The 17,714-nt window shown below is 35.9% G+C and overlaps 1 protein-coding gene across 2 annotated transcripts in view; it reads left to right on the top strand.

Annotated features, from left to right (window-relative positions):
• Nucleotides 1-17,714, top strand: part of Ctnna2 (catenin alpha 2) — a 1,061,169-nt gene that overhangs the window by 232,578 nt on the left and 810,877 nt on the right. The gene's annotated exons all lie outside the window — the stretch shown is intronic.

The raw sequence follows: 17,714 nt of genomic DNA, 5'->3' as shown, positions 1-17,714 counted from the left end.
ATGAGTAAATGCCAGAAATTTAAATACTATACATGCCCATTTGCAGAGGTTAAATATAGTGCCACTATTTTTGTTCTTTTGACATTTCACAATTCTCATGGTAATGCTTACAGTTTATCTAGCAACCATATATACGAAATTATCTACTAAACTTCATTGTTAATGAAGTTTATTAACCTCACATGGTTAAATTCAATGTTGTTTATCATTTAAAAAATATATAATCTCTCTTCAACCTAGGCGAGTGCCACATTCTTAAAAAGTGCCCAGTATGAGTAGTGAATATGTTTTTTTCCTCGAATATTCCAGAGGAAGATTTCCTTTGGAAATCTTGTGCTTTCAAGTTATATCTTTAAAATAAACTTTATAAATAAAATAAACTTTTAAAATTTGTTCTTTCAAGTTATATCTGTAAAATAGTCTTTGAGGAAGCCTGTACTAATATTTGCATTAAAAACTTATAGTAAAAATAGTTTTTTTCCAAAAGAATTATCGGATTCAAAGCCTAGAACTCAGGAGATGGTGTATCTGTGTGCTTGCTTTATAATAAATAAAATAGTTGATATGTGTACACTAGCTTCCTGTTAAGTTTAGGCTCCATCAGGATAGGAACAACAAGGTATGTGCATGTCTTTCCACAAGATCCTGTCACAGTGCTCTAGGACATGGCAGGAGATAGGAAGGAGGCTTTCTGAGCAAATCAAAAGAGCCTTGCAAACTCAGTTAATGTTCCATATCCTAATCTTACTTTGGTAAATATCTAGATGTTTAAGCTAAATAACTAAGCCACCTTCAGCTTCAGTTTTTCCATTTTTCAAATATAGATGGTTGCTATATAATCCCAGGATTATTTTTTATTGGTTCTTCTTAATTATACATAGCATTAGAATTCATTTTGACAGAATTATAAAATCATGGAATATAATTTGTTCTAATTCAGTCCCCAATATTTCTCCCTTCCCTCTGTTCCTTCTTTACCCTATTCCTATCTCTCTACTATTTGCTGCTATTTAGTTAGTAGTGTCTTCTGGATATGTATAATGGGGGAATTCACTATATAGTACACTGTTTTAGTCAGCTATTTCACTATTGTGACTAAAAAGACCAGACCAGGACAACTGTAGAAGAGGAAATATTTATTTAGTGGCTCAGAGGTCTTAGTCTATAGAAGGCTGGTTCCATTCACTGGTACACGGTGAGGCAGAATATCATACCCTGAAGAGTGTGGCAGAGGGAAGCAGCTCACATGGTGATCAGAAGGCAGAGAGAGTGAGACCCCACTCACCAGATACAAATCTATACCCCAAGCCACACCCCAACTCCCACCTCCTCCCACTTCAATTACCACTCAGTTAATCCCTATCAGGGGATTAATTTACTGTTTTGGATAAGATTCTTATAATTCAATCACTTCTCCTCTGAACCTTCTTTCATTGTCTAATATGTGAGCTTTTGGGGGACACCTCACATCCAAACCATAACATACACTGTGTTTACATATGTACATATGAATGTTATGTCAGGTTCATTCTACTGTTCTTCCCTTATTCTGTCCTTCCTCCTTCCCTCCCAGTCTTCATCAGCTAGTCTACTGATCTTTCTTTTATTTTGATGGAATCTCCTCTTTTCCTTTCTTTCTCTCTAGTTTTTTAGTACCTTATTTTGGACTAGCTTCTGTATATCACAGAGACGTTTGATCTTACTTTGGGGAACTGGCTTATTTCACTTAGTTTGATAATCACCAGTTCCATTCATTTACCATCAACTGCTCTAATTTCATTCTTATTTATGGCTGAATAATAATACATTGTGTGTGGGGGGGGGAGAGAGAGATTGATTTTCTTAATTCATTCATCTATTTGAAGATCACCTAGGTTTATTTCGTAAGTATGCTGATTTTAAATCTTTGGGGTATATATTGAGGAGTGGGATAGCTGGGTCCATATGGTGGTTCCATTCATAGTTTCTTGAGGAATCTCCATACTGCTTTTCAGAGTGATGCACTAATTTGCAGTCCTACCAACAATGTATGAGTGTATCTTTTCCCCCTACCTCCTCACTAACGCATATTATTATGGTTTGTGTTCTTGATGATTGCCATTCTGGACTGAAGTGAGACGAGATGTAGTTTAATTTGCATATCCCTAATTGCTAGAGATGTTGAACATTTTTGATGTTGTCCAGTTGCATTACTTTTTTTGAGAAGTTTCTGTTTAATTCTTTTGCTCATTTATTAATTGGGTTATTTTATTTTTTGAGGTTAAGATTTTTGAATTATTTGAATGTCCTAGATAATTAATGCCCTATCTGAGGAGTAGGTGACAAAGATCTTTTCCCATTCATAGGCTCTTTCTTCACATTCTTGTTTCCTTTGCTGTGAGGTTTTTAATTTGATACCATCACACTTACTGACTTTTGGTTTAATTTCTTGTGCTTCAAGAGTCTTTTTAAAGAAGTCAATTCCTGTGCTGGTATGTTGGATTGTTGAGTCTACATTTTCTTCTAGCAGTTGCAGAATTTCTGGTACAATTCCTAAGTCTTTGATCCATTTGAGCTGAGTTTTGTACAGGGTGAGAGATAAGGTTTAATTTTTTTCTAGAACATATGGATTTCTAGTTTTCCCAGCAACATTTGATGAGAAGGCTATCTTTTCTCCCACATATGTTTTTGGCACCTTTATCTAACATGAGATAACTATTTTGTGAGTTTGTCTCTGGGTCTTCTATTCCATTGATCTTCATGTCTGTTTTGGTGTTAGTACTATGCTGTTTTTGTTACTATAGCTCTGGATTATTTAACTGATGGTACCGGGATTTTTAAAAACTGAAGCATGAGATATGTGCCATGTTACATTTATTAGTTATAATTTGTTGACTTAATCTGTTCTACCTCTCACAGTAGCTTTCCCTCCTATTAGGGAGCTATCCTGGTACATTCCAAGTAGGGTTCTGACTGCATGTCTCAATGTGGCTTAGAGATTGTGGGCATTTTATGTAGTCTCAACATACTACGAGTGGATGGTTGTGTAACTATGGACCATGTATAGAAGAATCTCTTGAAAATAAGGGATGCAAACGAGTTTTTTCAATACATCCCTTTTTATTGAACCTCTTGGCCAAAGGAAGCTTGGGACAGAGATACCAAATATTTTTGTGTTTACCACCAAGACTTTCCTGGACTGAAAACTCTTATCTGCATTATGTACCAATCTAGGGGTTAGTGAATATTAGAATCACCTGAGAAATATTTAAAATCTTGGTGACCAGGCTTCATTCATCCTTATCAGTCACATCAGATTATCTGGAAGGACTCGGGCAACAAGGTTTATGGCTCCTCTCATGATGCCATTGCACAAACAATTTGAGAATAGACTTTTCTTCTGCATCCAATTCCCTATGGATGATTCATTGTCCTTGTTAGTCAGCAAGTGTTTCATAGTAGACAGCAGATTACAGTCAATCATCCTGTAAGGTGTCTGAGCTTATGTTTTAATTAAAGGGAAGTATATAAGAATTATATAGGAGAAGCAATCTGATATTCTATATTAAATATCACAGTTATATTCTATGATAAATATATGATTTATTTATTTATTTCCCAAACTTCTCTGTCACCAAAGTTCCATTCTGATAGTATTACCATCTGCTACGATATGATATGATCTGAGCCTGATGTTCTATAGGTGCTTAGGGATTATGAAAGTCTATATTAGGCAGTCATATCTTTAGGACAGATAAATATTTGAAGATTTCTGTTAAAAGAAATATATATAGCTGAAGTTAATAAGAAAGGAGGTGATGTTTAAGCTAAGCACTGATTAAAAATTTGTGGAGATAAGCATTTCAAGTGATTTTCAAAGGCAAAGAGGTAAGAATGATACTGAGATTTAAGAATGGGCAGAAAACCCCAATTTGATGGGAAGTTTTATATTCAAGTCCATTTAAAAAAAATAGGGTAAGATGATGGGAAGGGAACAGATTGATTAAGTTTAGTATCGACAATATGAGGGAAGGAATTTATAAAAGGAGAGAGGGAGAAAGATTGGAGTGGAGAAATAAGCTATATAACTAGTTGGTTGCTACCTATGTAAGTTATATTTTAGAAAGATTAATATGACACTTTCTGAAAAGCTGACTGAATCAGAGAAGGACTGGTATCAGACAGGTTACTCAGGTGTGAGTTACAACAGCAGTTGAAACAAAACAAAGCACACTAGTTTGATGATCCGGGATTGGGGTGGTGGGAATGGGAAGAAAAACTAACTAACTAATATTACAGTATTGCCAAATAAATAAATAAGAGATTTTCCAATTTATTGAACGGAAGGCACACAAGTCAACATTTCTGTTTTTAGCCAAAGGCAACATGTTTGGGAAGCCTTAAGGGGTGACAGGAACAGAGGAGAGAGGACCGGTTTGATTTTAAACATTGATGAACGAGGAGGTCTGCCTAGCAGATGGTAATACTATCAGAATGGAACTTTGGTGACAGAGAAATTTGGAAGTCTTTGAAGTTGATAAATGCAGCTCTCAGAGGCAGAGCTTCCTTTGAACATGTGCCAATAGATAAACAATAGAGAGATATAGGTCTAGTTTTGGAAGAAAGGCCAACACATGATTAGAAAATTAAATAGAAATGAAATAGAAAGGGAAGTGTGCCCTGACATGTGCCCAGAGAGCAAAGACAATACAGAATCCTGAAATCTAAGGGAATAGGATATTTTCTGCAGGAAAATGGTGATCAATCTAAACTTGAGAATGTTGTAATTAAGCCAGATTCTTCTGAGGCCTTGGAAGATGAATAACGAGGAAGCACCTTGGATTTTGCTAGAAAGGTGTCATCAGTTACATTTAAAAGTATACTTTTAAGAGAGCAATAGTTAAAAAGAAGGAAGAGCTGCCAAGAGAACACACCAGATGGTGAAGGAATTGATGTAGGCAGGAAAGCTAACTGGTCCTTCCTTTGGTCATTTGTGCTACTTACTGCACATGCTTCTTTTTGCTCTTGTAGAGAGCCTGGTACTCAAATGAGGGTCTCTGTGATGTTAGTTTGTGTACTTCTGAGCCTGGCACAATGCCCGCACATAATGAATATCTGATACATGCTTTGGAAGATTGTTGAAGAATGGAAGGAGAAAAATGGAAGAGTGATGGAGGGATATTAAGAGCAAACCAAGAGTATAACTGATTGCTTATTTTTTCTATCTTAAATCAAAAATATTGGCATGTCTGAAGAAACAGAGCCACAGTTGTAGATACAAAGGGGATGTGCTCAGGACTGTTGCTTAAAATGATACCAAAGAGATGCTTTGTGATCTAGAAAACAAGTAGTGAGGAAAGATATCCCTAGCAAATGTTTTATAGAAAAGATGAGGGACAGAGTAGATTGGATGAAACATCTTGATTATTTTGAAAAAGATGGAGGTGATTTGGATGGACCATGGATATCTGCTCTTTGACCATTGTTGAAGATATTATGTAATAGTTTTTGCCTTTTAATGGCATCTGTGTGAGTTTTTCATCCTTTTTTTTTTTTTGGTGGGGGTGCTTTACCACTGAGCTATATTCCTAGTCCTTTCTGTTCTTTATTTTAGCAACGGGAGTCTTGCTAAGGTGCTGAGGCTAGCCTAAAACTTAGGATCTATCAGTCTAAGGTATTGACTGAGATTTATATGGCCTTAACCCAACCTAATGGGAATCTCATTGAGCAAAGTTACAAAGATGTACATGTCTAAGAGGTGGTCTTTTTTCTGAGCTATTTTCTAAATCTGAGAGATGGCTAAGCCATACATTACTTATACAGTCTTTTCTTTGCCTGGTTTCACTAACCTCCAAGATGAAGTCATAGAGTGATGTCAAATAGTTTTGTTATTTTTCCTCAATGTTTATTGAAATGCTGGTGACCATAGTTGAGTCAGAGAAGGAAACACTGAGAATAATAGAGGAGGAGAGAAAGTGGTCTATCACATCTCTAAGAAGATGTAAACCTTGTCTCTTGATGACCTGGTGAATGTCTCCTGTTTCATTCCTGTTGGATCCAACAGAAACTCCAGTTGGTAACCAGTGTATGTACTCCCGAGCTGAGAGCCAGCCAAGGGCTATTAATCTGACCTGGAGGGTCCCACTGTCCCAGCTACCCCTCCTCCTCCAGCTTTAATTATTTAAAGCAACATCCTGAGGGAAGGGTTGGGATAGTGTCCCATCTCCCTCAGCACTTTCCATGAAGATCGGCATCTCAGAAGAGGCGAGGGGTATTTTCAGGATGCTGCTATTCCACCGTGTGTCCTTTTTGCTCAAATACACCTTGTTTTCTGCCTTTACTCTTTATACACTGAACGTTCGATTTTCCAATAGACAATAGGCTTCCATTTCTATGCTCTGTGCTATCCCTTCTGAGTTAAATGGATGAATACTCTTAAATGGATGGTGCATTACCATATTCTGGTGGGCGCTACTATTGGTTGTGTGGTGAGATGGCACTTCCTTTATGACCAGAGGTACAGGTCTCCACTGAAAGCAAATCCTAGTGGAAGAAAAAAGTACTCAATTTTCTATGGGTCCACCTTCTTTGAACCTAAACTTCATTGCATATAGATTCAATAGTACTGAAAATGATATTATCATTTTATAGTTATCTCTGGGTACCTTCAGGGAATTTATTCCAGGACCCTTACCAAACTCCTTGGATACACAAGTTCTGTATATAAAATGGCATAATATTGCATATAAAAACACATGTCTTCTTTCATTCTCTAAGTCATTTCTAGATGCCTTATAATACCTAGTAGGATATAAATGTTATATAAATATTTATTGTACTATATTGTTTAGTGAATAAGGAAGAGACAAAAATGTCTGCACATGTTCAGTAAAGATGCATTTTTTTTTCAAAGCTGAGGATACCTAATGCAGGCAAAGATGTGGAAGTAGAGGAACTAACCATAGTTAGTTGAATCTTCAGATACATAAACCACAAATACAGAGGGCCAATGCTAATATAATAGAATACACATGTAGAATTTCAAAAAGGACACACCTTGAGTTTAGAATAGTGAATGTCTTTTTAACTCCAGAAGTGCAACTGAGCTGGGTTACTGTGATGACACCTTCTCTTCTTCTATAGAAGTAGTGCCTTTTATAAATGTTTCTCAGAGTACAGTTCACAGACCACCTAGTTCAGAGTCCTTGGAAAGAGAATGGGAGATGTCTATAAAAATTCAAATTTGTGGGCATAACCATAAACCTAGATTCTGTACATCTTGAGTGACACTGGGATCTTTACTTTGAAATAGGACTTCAAGTGAATTTTATGCTTGCAAAGTTTGAGAATCACTAATAGTATAAGTTTAATACATCTTTATGAATATAATCTTCAATTAATTTCTTTTATTTTCTATCAAAAAAGATGCTATCAAGGCTGGGGGTGTGGCTCAGTGGTAGAGTGCAGGCTTCACGTTCACACAGGTTTCAGTTCTATGCCCAGAAGCTCCCCCCACCAATGCTGTGACATCAGAAGTTTAAAAAATGGATAATACAAAAGAACCTAGGAGTTAATATAATGACTATAAGATAAAAAGAGGTTTGATATGAATATATCATGAAGATGCATAAATGTGAAAAAGCCATACACCTTAGGATTCATCTTAATATAAATTTTAACATTTACAGTAGCTTTAACTGTTGCACATGTTGTTAAGTAAAATATGTTTGTATGCCAGTGTTTGCATTAGCTGAGGGCCCAGGAAAATCTCAGTCAATGCAAAGCTCTGGTTTCCAGCGATTGGGAGATAACTGCACATTGTTCTTTCCCTTGACCCCTCTTTCTGGAACTCTTGGCTCTAGAAAATGCTATAATCTTTCAACAAGAATAATGGCAATGCTTTCTCCTGTTTATTGATTGCAACTACAGTTATAATACATTTGGCATATTTTGTCTCAAAATTATTGTTAGTCATTTGTAGTATTATTATCCATATTTCACATGATACTCATGCTGAAAGATCTCTATATCCAAAAATTGACCAAATAATTCATCCAATATTTTTTGAGTATTCGCTATGCATGGGTACTATTTTGGGTGCTAAGAATATAGAATAAATAAAAAAAAGACATTCCCTGCCTAGAGAAATATTACATGCTGTGATGAGGCAAACAAATAAGTAAAAAAAAAATTGTACGAGCTGATGATTTGGTCTATAGAAGTAGTTTGGAAATGAAACAAAAGATAAAATTGATAAGTTGAACTTAAAAACTTCTATTATGTGAAAGAAAATGCTGAGAAAATGAAGAGAAGCCATACACTGGGGGAAAAAATATCTGTCAGTTACAACACTGATGAAGTACTTGTACCCATAATGCAAAAAGTACTCTTAAAATTCAGCAATAAGAAAACAAACAATCCAATTTTAGAAAATGGATGAACAACCTGAATAGACACCTTATCAAAGAGTATGTACAGATGGCACATAAGCATAGGAAACAATGTCATTATCTTTTGTGAGTGGGGAAAAGCAAAATGAAACAGCAATGAGATTTCACTAGACATCTACTAGAATCACTGAAATATCTAAAGCTGTGGAAGTACAGGAACTCTTACTCATCTGGATGCAAGGTGATACAGCCACTTTGGAAGATAGAGTGTCAGGTTTTTCATAAAACTGAGCATGAAATTACTTTCTAACCCTGTAATTATAATGCTAGGTATTTACCTCATGATTTGAAAACCTTTTATTAGCATGACTTACCTAACTCTGTTCAACTTTCTAAGTAAACATTTTTTTTATTTTACACTAATCTCTGATTTACACAAAATTTGGAAAGATAGTACAGAAAGTTCCCATATCCCTATGCCCACTTTTCCTGATTATTAGCAACTGCACTTTTTGATACATTTGTCACCATGAATGAGCCAGTTCTGGTAAGTTATTGAGATGAGTACTGTTGTAAGAAGGAAACACAGTAACAAAACTTTAATATGCTAATATGCTTAGCAAAACTGGCAAGCACAGTATAAATCCTGAAGATCCTATTTCTTTAGCTGTCTTGTAATGAACAATATATCTGTATGAATAAAAATCAGAAATCTTGTTTCTAGTACTTGTTTCTTGTTTCTTCTTGTTTCTTCTCATACCCTTTATTGAGACCTAAACTTGTCAGTCTTAGTAAAGTTGTGGTTGCTATTGCCTTTCATGGAAAAAAAAATTAAATCAGTTTATAAGGATATATAAAACACAGAGAGAAAATTCATGAACAAGATGAAAGAAAATCAGGGTCAGAAACAAGGGAAGCTGAGAAAGTGACTGATTGATGTGCAGGCTCATTAGAACCCAGCCATCTGTGCTTACATGTCCATCCTGGGGGCACAGCCACAGGAGGAATATGATGGGGGCTGGAAGATGGGGCTTCGGCTTTGCAGTGGACTTAGGTTCAAATTTAAACCCTGTGATTTTCCTGGGGCCTGAGCAGTGTGACTTGGCAAATTACCCTCTCTGTGCCAGTGTTTTTGTGAGTTCAGTGGTTCAGAGAGCCCACTCACATATACATGCTCAGGATCTGAAGGTCTGATGATGGGATACGAGTAAGTGCTCAGTTAACAGACTTAGCATACTGCAATCTGGAGAAACCTGGTGGCCCTTGCCTTTCTCGTTACATTATTGTCATATAATCTTATTACTACAACTGAGCAACTAGATTGGGCTCTCATGTAACAGATCACTCGTAAAGTTTATGATAATAGGCTATTTTTAATTATAAAATAATATTTCAGGGAGATCACTAAGTCAATTCTGTTTCATTTCTAATTTCCTTAAAATATCTGATCTTAATCATGCATAAATAAAACATTCTGCACTATCATATAGAGATAAAGAAACTTGGTTTTCAAGCATTTCTCTCTAAGAGCTAAAGCTAAGTCTGTAATTCAATCAAAAATGCATTTGACAACAACATCTTGAATAACAACAGGATAAGATTTATAAGATGAAGCTAACACACTGATGCATCCCTAATTATGATGTATGTTGGTGCCTTGATGCAAACTAGGCAGTCTTCATTAGCTTTGGATCCCTCTGAAAGTGAGACTCAATGAGCATGCCTCTAAGTTGGACTCTGCTTTTAACAAGAAAATAAATGGGGCAAGGCAAAAAGCTCCTAAAATCATGCTGAATTTTGTTAAGTGCATGCTAATAAAAGGTCCCAAAGGACCAGCTCTTGGAAATGACATATAGGCAATATCGGAAAATAAGACCTTACAATAAATTATGTAGATGCCATCCCAGCATTGCAAGGATAAGCAAAGATGACTTGAGTAGCTAGTAATGGGCTTATAGGTGAAATAGAGAAGAAATAGGAAGACAGGATAGGTACAGAGAAAATTCCCCTTTTTTTTTTTTTAATCCAGAAACAGAATGTTGGACAATATGTGCCTGTTTTTATGTTCTTTCAATTCAAGAAAAGTAAGAGCCACTTCTTCCAAAAGCTAATCTCTGCACTAGAGCCTTTGAATCCTTCCCTACTACCGTTTGGAGGACTCTTTTTGAGTGCTCATCTTCGTCCTGAATTTTCAGTTTCTTCCTTTCTACTGTAACAGTGCAAATGGCCTACAAATATGTTTTATGTGTAAACAAACAGAAAACCTTACCTAATAACAACCTTCTTCCAATTACCCCATTTTCTGCCTCTTTTAGACAAAACTTCTGAGGGAATAATCTATGCTTACTCAATTTTCTCCCCCATAGTCACTTAGTTTCTTTTCATTGTGCAATATATATATATATATATATATATTTGTCGCGACCCCTTGCCCGCAAGGAAGACGCAACTCGGGAATCTTCTTTCAGCGGTTTATTCAGGCCCTTGATATTTCTTCTACTAAATCCCTCGGATGCCCCTCCCAGCCTTAATATAGCATCTCAAGCCCCAATGTGAAGCTGCCACGTGGAACTTTTTCATAGGGTGCTGAAAAACCATGCGCCAACTCTCCCAAATAAGGAGTTGTTTGTCACATACCACAGCACAGACAGCGCCATCTTGTAATGGCGACCATAATCTGCATAAGCGGCAGAGGCGGCTCACCACATATATTTTTTTTTTTTGCAAAACACGAGGAGTAACAAGAATAGCAGTATCCAGACCCCTCTGTTTAAGAAATGAAATATCATGCATACAGTAGAAGCTTCACTGCTTATCTACTGATGTCTGTGTACCTTTTCCTCCCCATTCCCACTGCCCAAACATGGTTAGAGAGCTACAGCTCTGAATCTGTGTCTGCATTTACCCCATAATTTTTTCTTTTTTTTTTTTAGAGAGAGAGAGAGAGAGAGAGAGAGAGAGAGAGAGAGAGAGAGAGAGAGAGAGAAATTTTTTAATATTTATTTTTTAGTTTTTGGCGGACAAAACATCTTTATTTGTATGTGGTGCTGAGGATCGAACCCGGGCCGCACGCACGCTGGGCGAGCACGCTACCGCTTGAGCCACATTCCCAGCCCTTACCCCATAATTTTATGTTAGAACTGTTCAAACATTAACAGAGTTGAAAAAATTTTAGAACAGGTAATACCTGTTCCATCATCTAAATCTGCCTTTAACATTGTGCTACACTTGCTATATCCCAAATCTATTTTCCATGAATATTTAAGGGAAATTTGTAACTTATGAATGGTCACTTTCTTACAGGTGAAATAGAGAAGAAATAGGAAGACAGAAGAGGTCATACTGTTCTGGACCTCAGGTTCATTGCTCCATGGAACCTGCCCTGGTCTGAGTCATTGGGTTCAGCTGATGGTCCTTCCTGGACATTCTCTCTTTACATCGTTACCCAGTCTTTCAAAAGCAGCAATGCAGTTGCTCTTTATCCCATCCCCACTCCCTGGTATATCTCCTTTTCTTACCTTTTTAGGCTTCTACAATACCCACTTTTCTTCCTCTCCTTTTCTGGTACCACATCTTATTGGAATTCTCAATATTGGAAAGTTCCAAGGTTCTGTCCTGGACTTTCTTTTATTCTTTGAAATTCATCTCACTCTATACACCAAACAGTGTAAAATTTCCACTTATGGGTCTTAGCCTTGGATATATCCATAAACTATTACTCAAATATACCCTTCCTCTCCCCGCACCCCCAACTTCTGAAATGGGACTAATAATAATAACCCAGTTGTTTAAGGCAATAGCACTATATTCTGTTTTTCCTTTTATTTTTCCCATCCAAAGTCATAAATTAATTTTATCAGCTCAATTCAAGATATATCTTAAGTCAATCCATTTTATGGCGGTATAGCATAGCCTTTAAGAACAAAGGTTAAGAAACTATGGGGCCAGCTGGGCATGGTGGTGCATGTCTGTAATCAAGAGGCTGAGACAGGAGGATTGCAAGTTCAAAACCAGCCTCAGCAATTTAGTGAGGCCCTAAGCAACTTTGTGAGACCCTGTCTCTAAATTTAAAAATTAAAAAAAAAGAGAGAAGAAAAGAAAATAAGTAGACTACATTTATAAGTGGACTCTATCATTTACCAAATCAGTAGTGTTGGACAAGTCATTTTATCTCCCACTGGCCTTTAATCTTATCTAACATGGGAATAAGAGTACCTATATACCTATATTTTAGAGTGTTTTTTATGCAGGTAAGCCACTTAAATTGGTGACTGAGACACAGGTTTAATGTATTTCCCCAAGTTTGTATGTTGGAAACTTCAGCCCCAAGGCAACAGTGTTGAGAGATGGAGCCTAAAAAGAAGTGATTAATGTATGTACTGAGGGGTTGGGATAGTTATCTGGAGAGTGGACTTCTTCTAAAAGCAGGTTTGCCCCCCCACTGCTTTTTTGCCCTTTTATCTTTTGCCACAGGAAAATGCAGCTTCTAAGGAGACCCTAGGTAGGTGTTGGAACTTTCTATAATGAATTTACTAGCTTCCAGAACTGTGAGAAATTTATTTACTTATAAATTACTCTATGATGTTCTGTTATGATGACTCAAAACAAATTAAGATACAGTAAATATTATAACAATGCAAATTAAAGACACTTTCTTAGAAAGCCTTTTCTAGTCCCTCTACCCCCATAAAGAACAGGATGGGAACTGAGGGTGTAGTGTAGGCCCTGGGCTCAATCCCTAGCAAGGCAGCAACAACAGCAAAGATATAGGCACCTATTTAGAAATGCAGTCAAGAGTTTTCTAGAAAAATACCACCAAAGATTATACATGTATATATTAAAAGATTTAGATTTATATTAAAAGATTTAAGGAATTGATTCATATGATTTGGGAGGACTAACAAGTCCTAAATCTGTGGGGAGGCTGGCAGCTGAAGAATCATGTAGGAGTTAGTGCTGCAATCGTTAATGTCTCCTTCACTGGCAAATTTCAGTCTTTTCTCTTGAGATTTTTCAACCGATTGGATGAGGCCCACTCACATTATCAAAGATAATCTCTTCTACTTAGTGTTAACTGTAGCTACAAAAATACCTAGAGAGCAATAATAATTAGTGTTGATTAAATAACTGGGTGCTATTGTCTGGGTAAGTTGACACATTAAACATCATAATGGGTTATAGTTGTGAATCTTTGCAAATTTGGAATAATTATACATAACTAAGATAACAGTTATTTCTCTTTTCTAAACCTCTACAGCACAATGAGCTGTTTATTGCTCAGAACACTGCATTTAGAAATAGGTGCTTCTTGGTGCAAAATTCCTGTTGGAAAACCTTGACCTACAAAATGTAGGATGTGGTGAGTAGATGCCAAGGAGGAAGGGGCTCCATAGTTTCCATGTGTGCTTCATGGCTGCAGGTGAAGATTCCATTTTGCAAAAAGATACATATGTGACAGGTGTAAGCCAGGTATTATGTGTTAGAACTCCTTTTTGTCAAGTCATAATGACAGTCCTATATCATCAATAAAGTTTTAAGAGTTAGATAAATGCCAGAATGAATTTGAGACAGCATAAAGCATTTTCAAACTTGAGTTTCTGAAAACTCAATTGCTTGTAAAAGCAAAAAATTTCCTTTATGAAACTGGGAGTTAAACTGAAAAGCTACATAATTTAAATATATATTTAGAAAATTTTTAAATCAAACCTATGCTTTAGGTTCACCTTTTATCATTTTAATGTGATTATAAGGACTTAAAGAATTCTTGGCATGATTTATTTGAAGTTGTATGTTTAAAAGTGTTTCTAGTTTCTCTTTCAGAGGACTTGTCACTGATGTACAGAAATGCCTTTGATTTATGGGTATTGATTTTATATCCTATTACTTTGCTGAATTTATTTATTATTTCTAGAAGTTTTCTGATGGAAAATTTTGGATCCTCTAGGGATAGAATCATGTCGTCAGCAAATAGTGATGGTTTGAGTTCTTCTTTTCCTATCCATATCCCTTTAATTTCTTTCATCTGTCTGATTGCTCTGGCTAGAGTTTCAAGAACTATGTATGTTAAATAGAAGTGGAGAAAGAGGGCAACCCTGTCTTGTTCCGGTTTTTAGAGGGAATGCTTTCAATTTTTGTCCATTTAGAATGATGTTGGCCTTCGGGCTTAGCATAGATAGCTTTTACAATGTTGATATATGTTCCTGTTATCCATAGTTTTTCTAGTGTTTTGAACATGAAGGGGTGCTGTATTTTTTCCAATGCTTTTTCTGCATCTAGCGAGATGATCATATGATTCTTATCTTTAAGTCTATTGATGTGATGAATTACACTTATTGATTTCTGTATGTTGAACCAACCTTGCATCCCTGGGATGAACACACTTGATTGTGGCACACTATCTTTTTAATATGTTTTTGTATTCTATTTGCCAGAATTTTATTGAGAATTTTTGGATCTGTGTTTGTTAGAAATATTGGTCTGAAGATTGCTTTCTTTTATGTGTCTTTGCCTGGTTTGGAGTCAGGGTGATATTGGCCTCATAGAATGAGTTTGGAAGTGTTCCCTCTTTTTCTATTTCATGAAATAGTTTGAGGAGTATTGGTATTAGTTCTTCTTTAAATGTCTTGTAGAATTCAGCTGTGTATCCATCTGGTCCTGAGCTTTTCTTGGTTGGTTTCTGATGGCATCTTCTATTTCATTGCTTTAAATTGATCTGCCTAACTTGTGTATATCATCCTGATTCAGTTTGGGCAAATAATATGATTCTAGAAATTGTTTAATGCCTTTGATACTTCCTATTTTATTGGAGTATAAATTTTCAAAAAAAACTTCTAATCATCTTCTGTATTTCTATAGTGTACATTGTGATATTTCCTTTTCATCATGGATGTTAGTAATTTAAGTTTTCTCTCTCCTCTTCATTAGCATCACTAAAGATTTATCAATTTTATTTATTTTTTTCAATGAGCCATTTTTTTTTTGTTTTGTCGATTTTTTTCAAATGTTTCTTTTGTTTCACATTCATTGATTTTAGCTCTGATTTTAACCAATTCCTGTCTTCTACTGCTTTTGGTGTTTATATGTTCTTCTTTTCTAGGGCTTTGAGATGTAATGTTAGGTCATTTATTAGTTGGCTTTTTCTTCTGTTAAGGAATGAACTCCATGCAATAAACATTCCTCTTAGTACTGGCTTCATAGTGTCCCAGAGATTTTGATATTTTATTATCAGTGTTCTTGTTTGCCTCTAAGAATTTTTTTAAATGTTTAGTTGTAGATTGACATGATACCTTTATTTTATTTATTTAAATGGTGCTGAGATGAACCCAGTGCCCCATGCATGCAAGGCAAGCACTCTACTGTACAACCCCAGCCCTCTAAGAATTTTTTAATATCCTCTTTTATGTCGTTTGCAACTCATTTTTCATTCAACAGCATGTTATTTAGTCTCCAGGTGTTGAAGTAGCTTCTATTTTTTATTTTATCCTTGATTTCTAATTTCATTCCATTATGATCTGATAGAAGGCAGGGTAGTATCTCTGCTTTTTTGTATTTGCTAAGAATTGCTTTGTGGCATAATGTGGTCTATTTTAGAGAAGAATCCATATACTGCTGGGAAGAAAGTGAATTCACTCATTGATGGATGAAATATTCTATGTCTGTTAAGTCTAAATTATTGATTGTACTATTGACTTGTATAGTTTCTTTATTTAGCTTTTGTTTGAAAGATCTATCCAATGGTGAAAGAGGTGTATTAAAGTCACCGAAAATTATTGTGTTGTGGTCTATTTGACCCTTGTACTTCTGAAAGAGAAACTAGGAAAACTACTCCATTTACAATAGCCTCAAAAAAATTTAAATACTTGGGAATCAACTTAATGAAAGAGGTGAAAGACCTCTACAATGAAAAATACAGAATGCTAAAGAAAGAAATTAAAGAGCACCTTAGGAGATGGCAAGATCTCCCCTGTTCTTGGATAGGCACAAGTAATATTGTCAAAATGACCATACTACCAAAAGCACTATAAGGTTTAATGCAATTTCAATCAAAATCCTAATGACATTCCTCACAGAGATAGAAGAAGCAGTCATGAAATTCATCTGGAAAAATAAGAGACCCAGAATACCAAAGCAGTCTTTAGTACGAAGAGTGAAGCAGGTAGCATCACTATATTAGACCTTAAAGTATACTACAGAGCAATGGTAACAAAAACGGCATGGTATTGGTATCAAAACAGATTGGTAGACTAGTGGTATGAAATAGAGGACACAGAGATAAACCCACATAAGTACAGTTGTCTCATATTAGAAAAAGGTGCCAAAAATATATATTTGAGAAAATATAGCCTCTTCAACAAATGTTGCTTGGAAAACTGAGCAAAATGAAATTAAATCTCTATCTTTCATCATGCACAAAACTCAACTCAAAGTGGATCAACGACCTAGGAATTAGACCAGAGACCCTACGCCCAACAGAAGAAAAAGAAGTCCCAAATCTTCATCATGTTTGATTTGGCCCTGACTTCCTTAACAGGACTCCTAAAGAGCAAGAAATAAAATCAAGAAACAATAAATGGAATGTACTCAAACTAAAAAGTTTCTTCTCAGCAAAAGAAATAATCAGTGAGGTGAATAGAGAGCCTCCAGAATGGGAGCAAATTTTTACCACATGCACATCAGATAGAGCACTAATCTCTAGGATATATAAAAAACTCAAAATCTTAACAACAAAAAAATAAATAACTCAGTCAATAAATGGGGCAAGGAACAGAACAGATACTTCTCAGAAGATGATATAAAATCAATCAGTAAAAATATGAAAAAGTGTTCCACATCTCTAGCAATTAGAGAAATGCAAATCAAACTACTCTAAGATTTCATCTCACTCCAGTCAGAATGGCAGTTATTATGAAGACAAACAACAATAAGTGTTGGTAAGGATGTGGGGGAAAAGGCACACTCATACATTGCTGGTGGGACAGCAAATTGGTGCAACCAATATGGAAAGCAGTATGGAGATTCCTTGGAAAACTTGGAATGGAAACACCATTTGACTCAGCTGTCTCTCTCCTCAGTTTATACCCAAAGAACTTAAAAACAGAATACTACAGTGATCAGCTACATCAATGTTTATAGCAGCAGAATTCACAATAGCTAAATTGTGGAACCAACCTAGATGCCCTTCAATAGATGAATGGATAAAGAAAATATGATGTGTGTATACACACACACACACACACACACACACACACATAGACACACAATGGAATATTACTGAACAATAAAAGAGAATAAAATCATGGCATTTGCAGGTAAATGGATGGAGATGAAGTGTAGTACACTAAGCAA

The sequence above is a fragment of the Ictidomys tridecemlineatus genome, chromosome 12 (assembly GCF_052094955.1).
Source record: "Ictidomys tridecemlineatus isolate mIctTri1 chromosome 12, mIctTri1.hap1, whole genome shotgun sequence".
NCBI classification, from domain to species: domain Eukaryota; kingdom Metazoa; phylum Chordata; class Mammalia; order Rodentia; family Sciuridae; genus Ictidomys; species Ictidomys tridecemlineatus.
The sequence above is the reverse complement of the archived record's forward strand: the minus strand, read 5'-3'. Positions and strand labels throughout refer to the sequence as shown.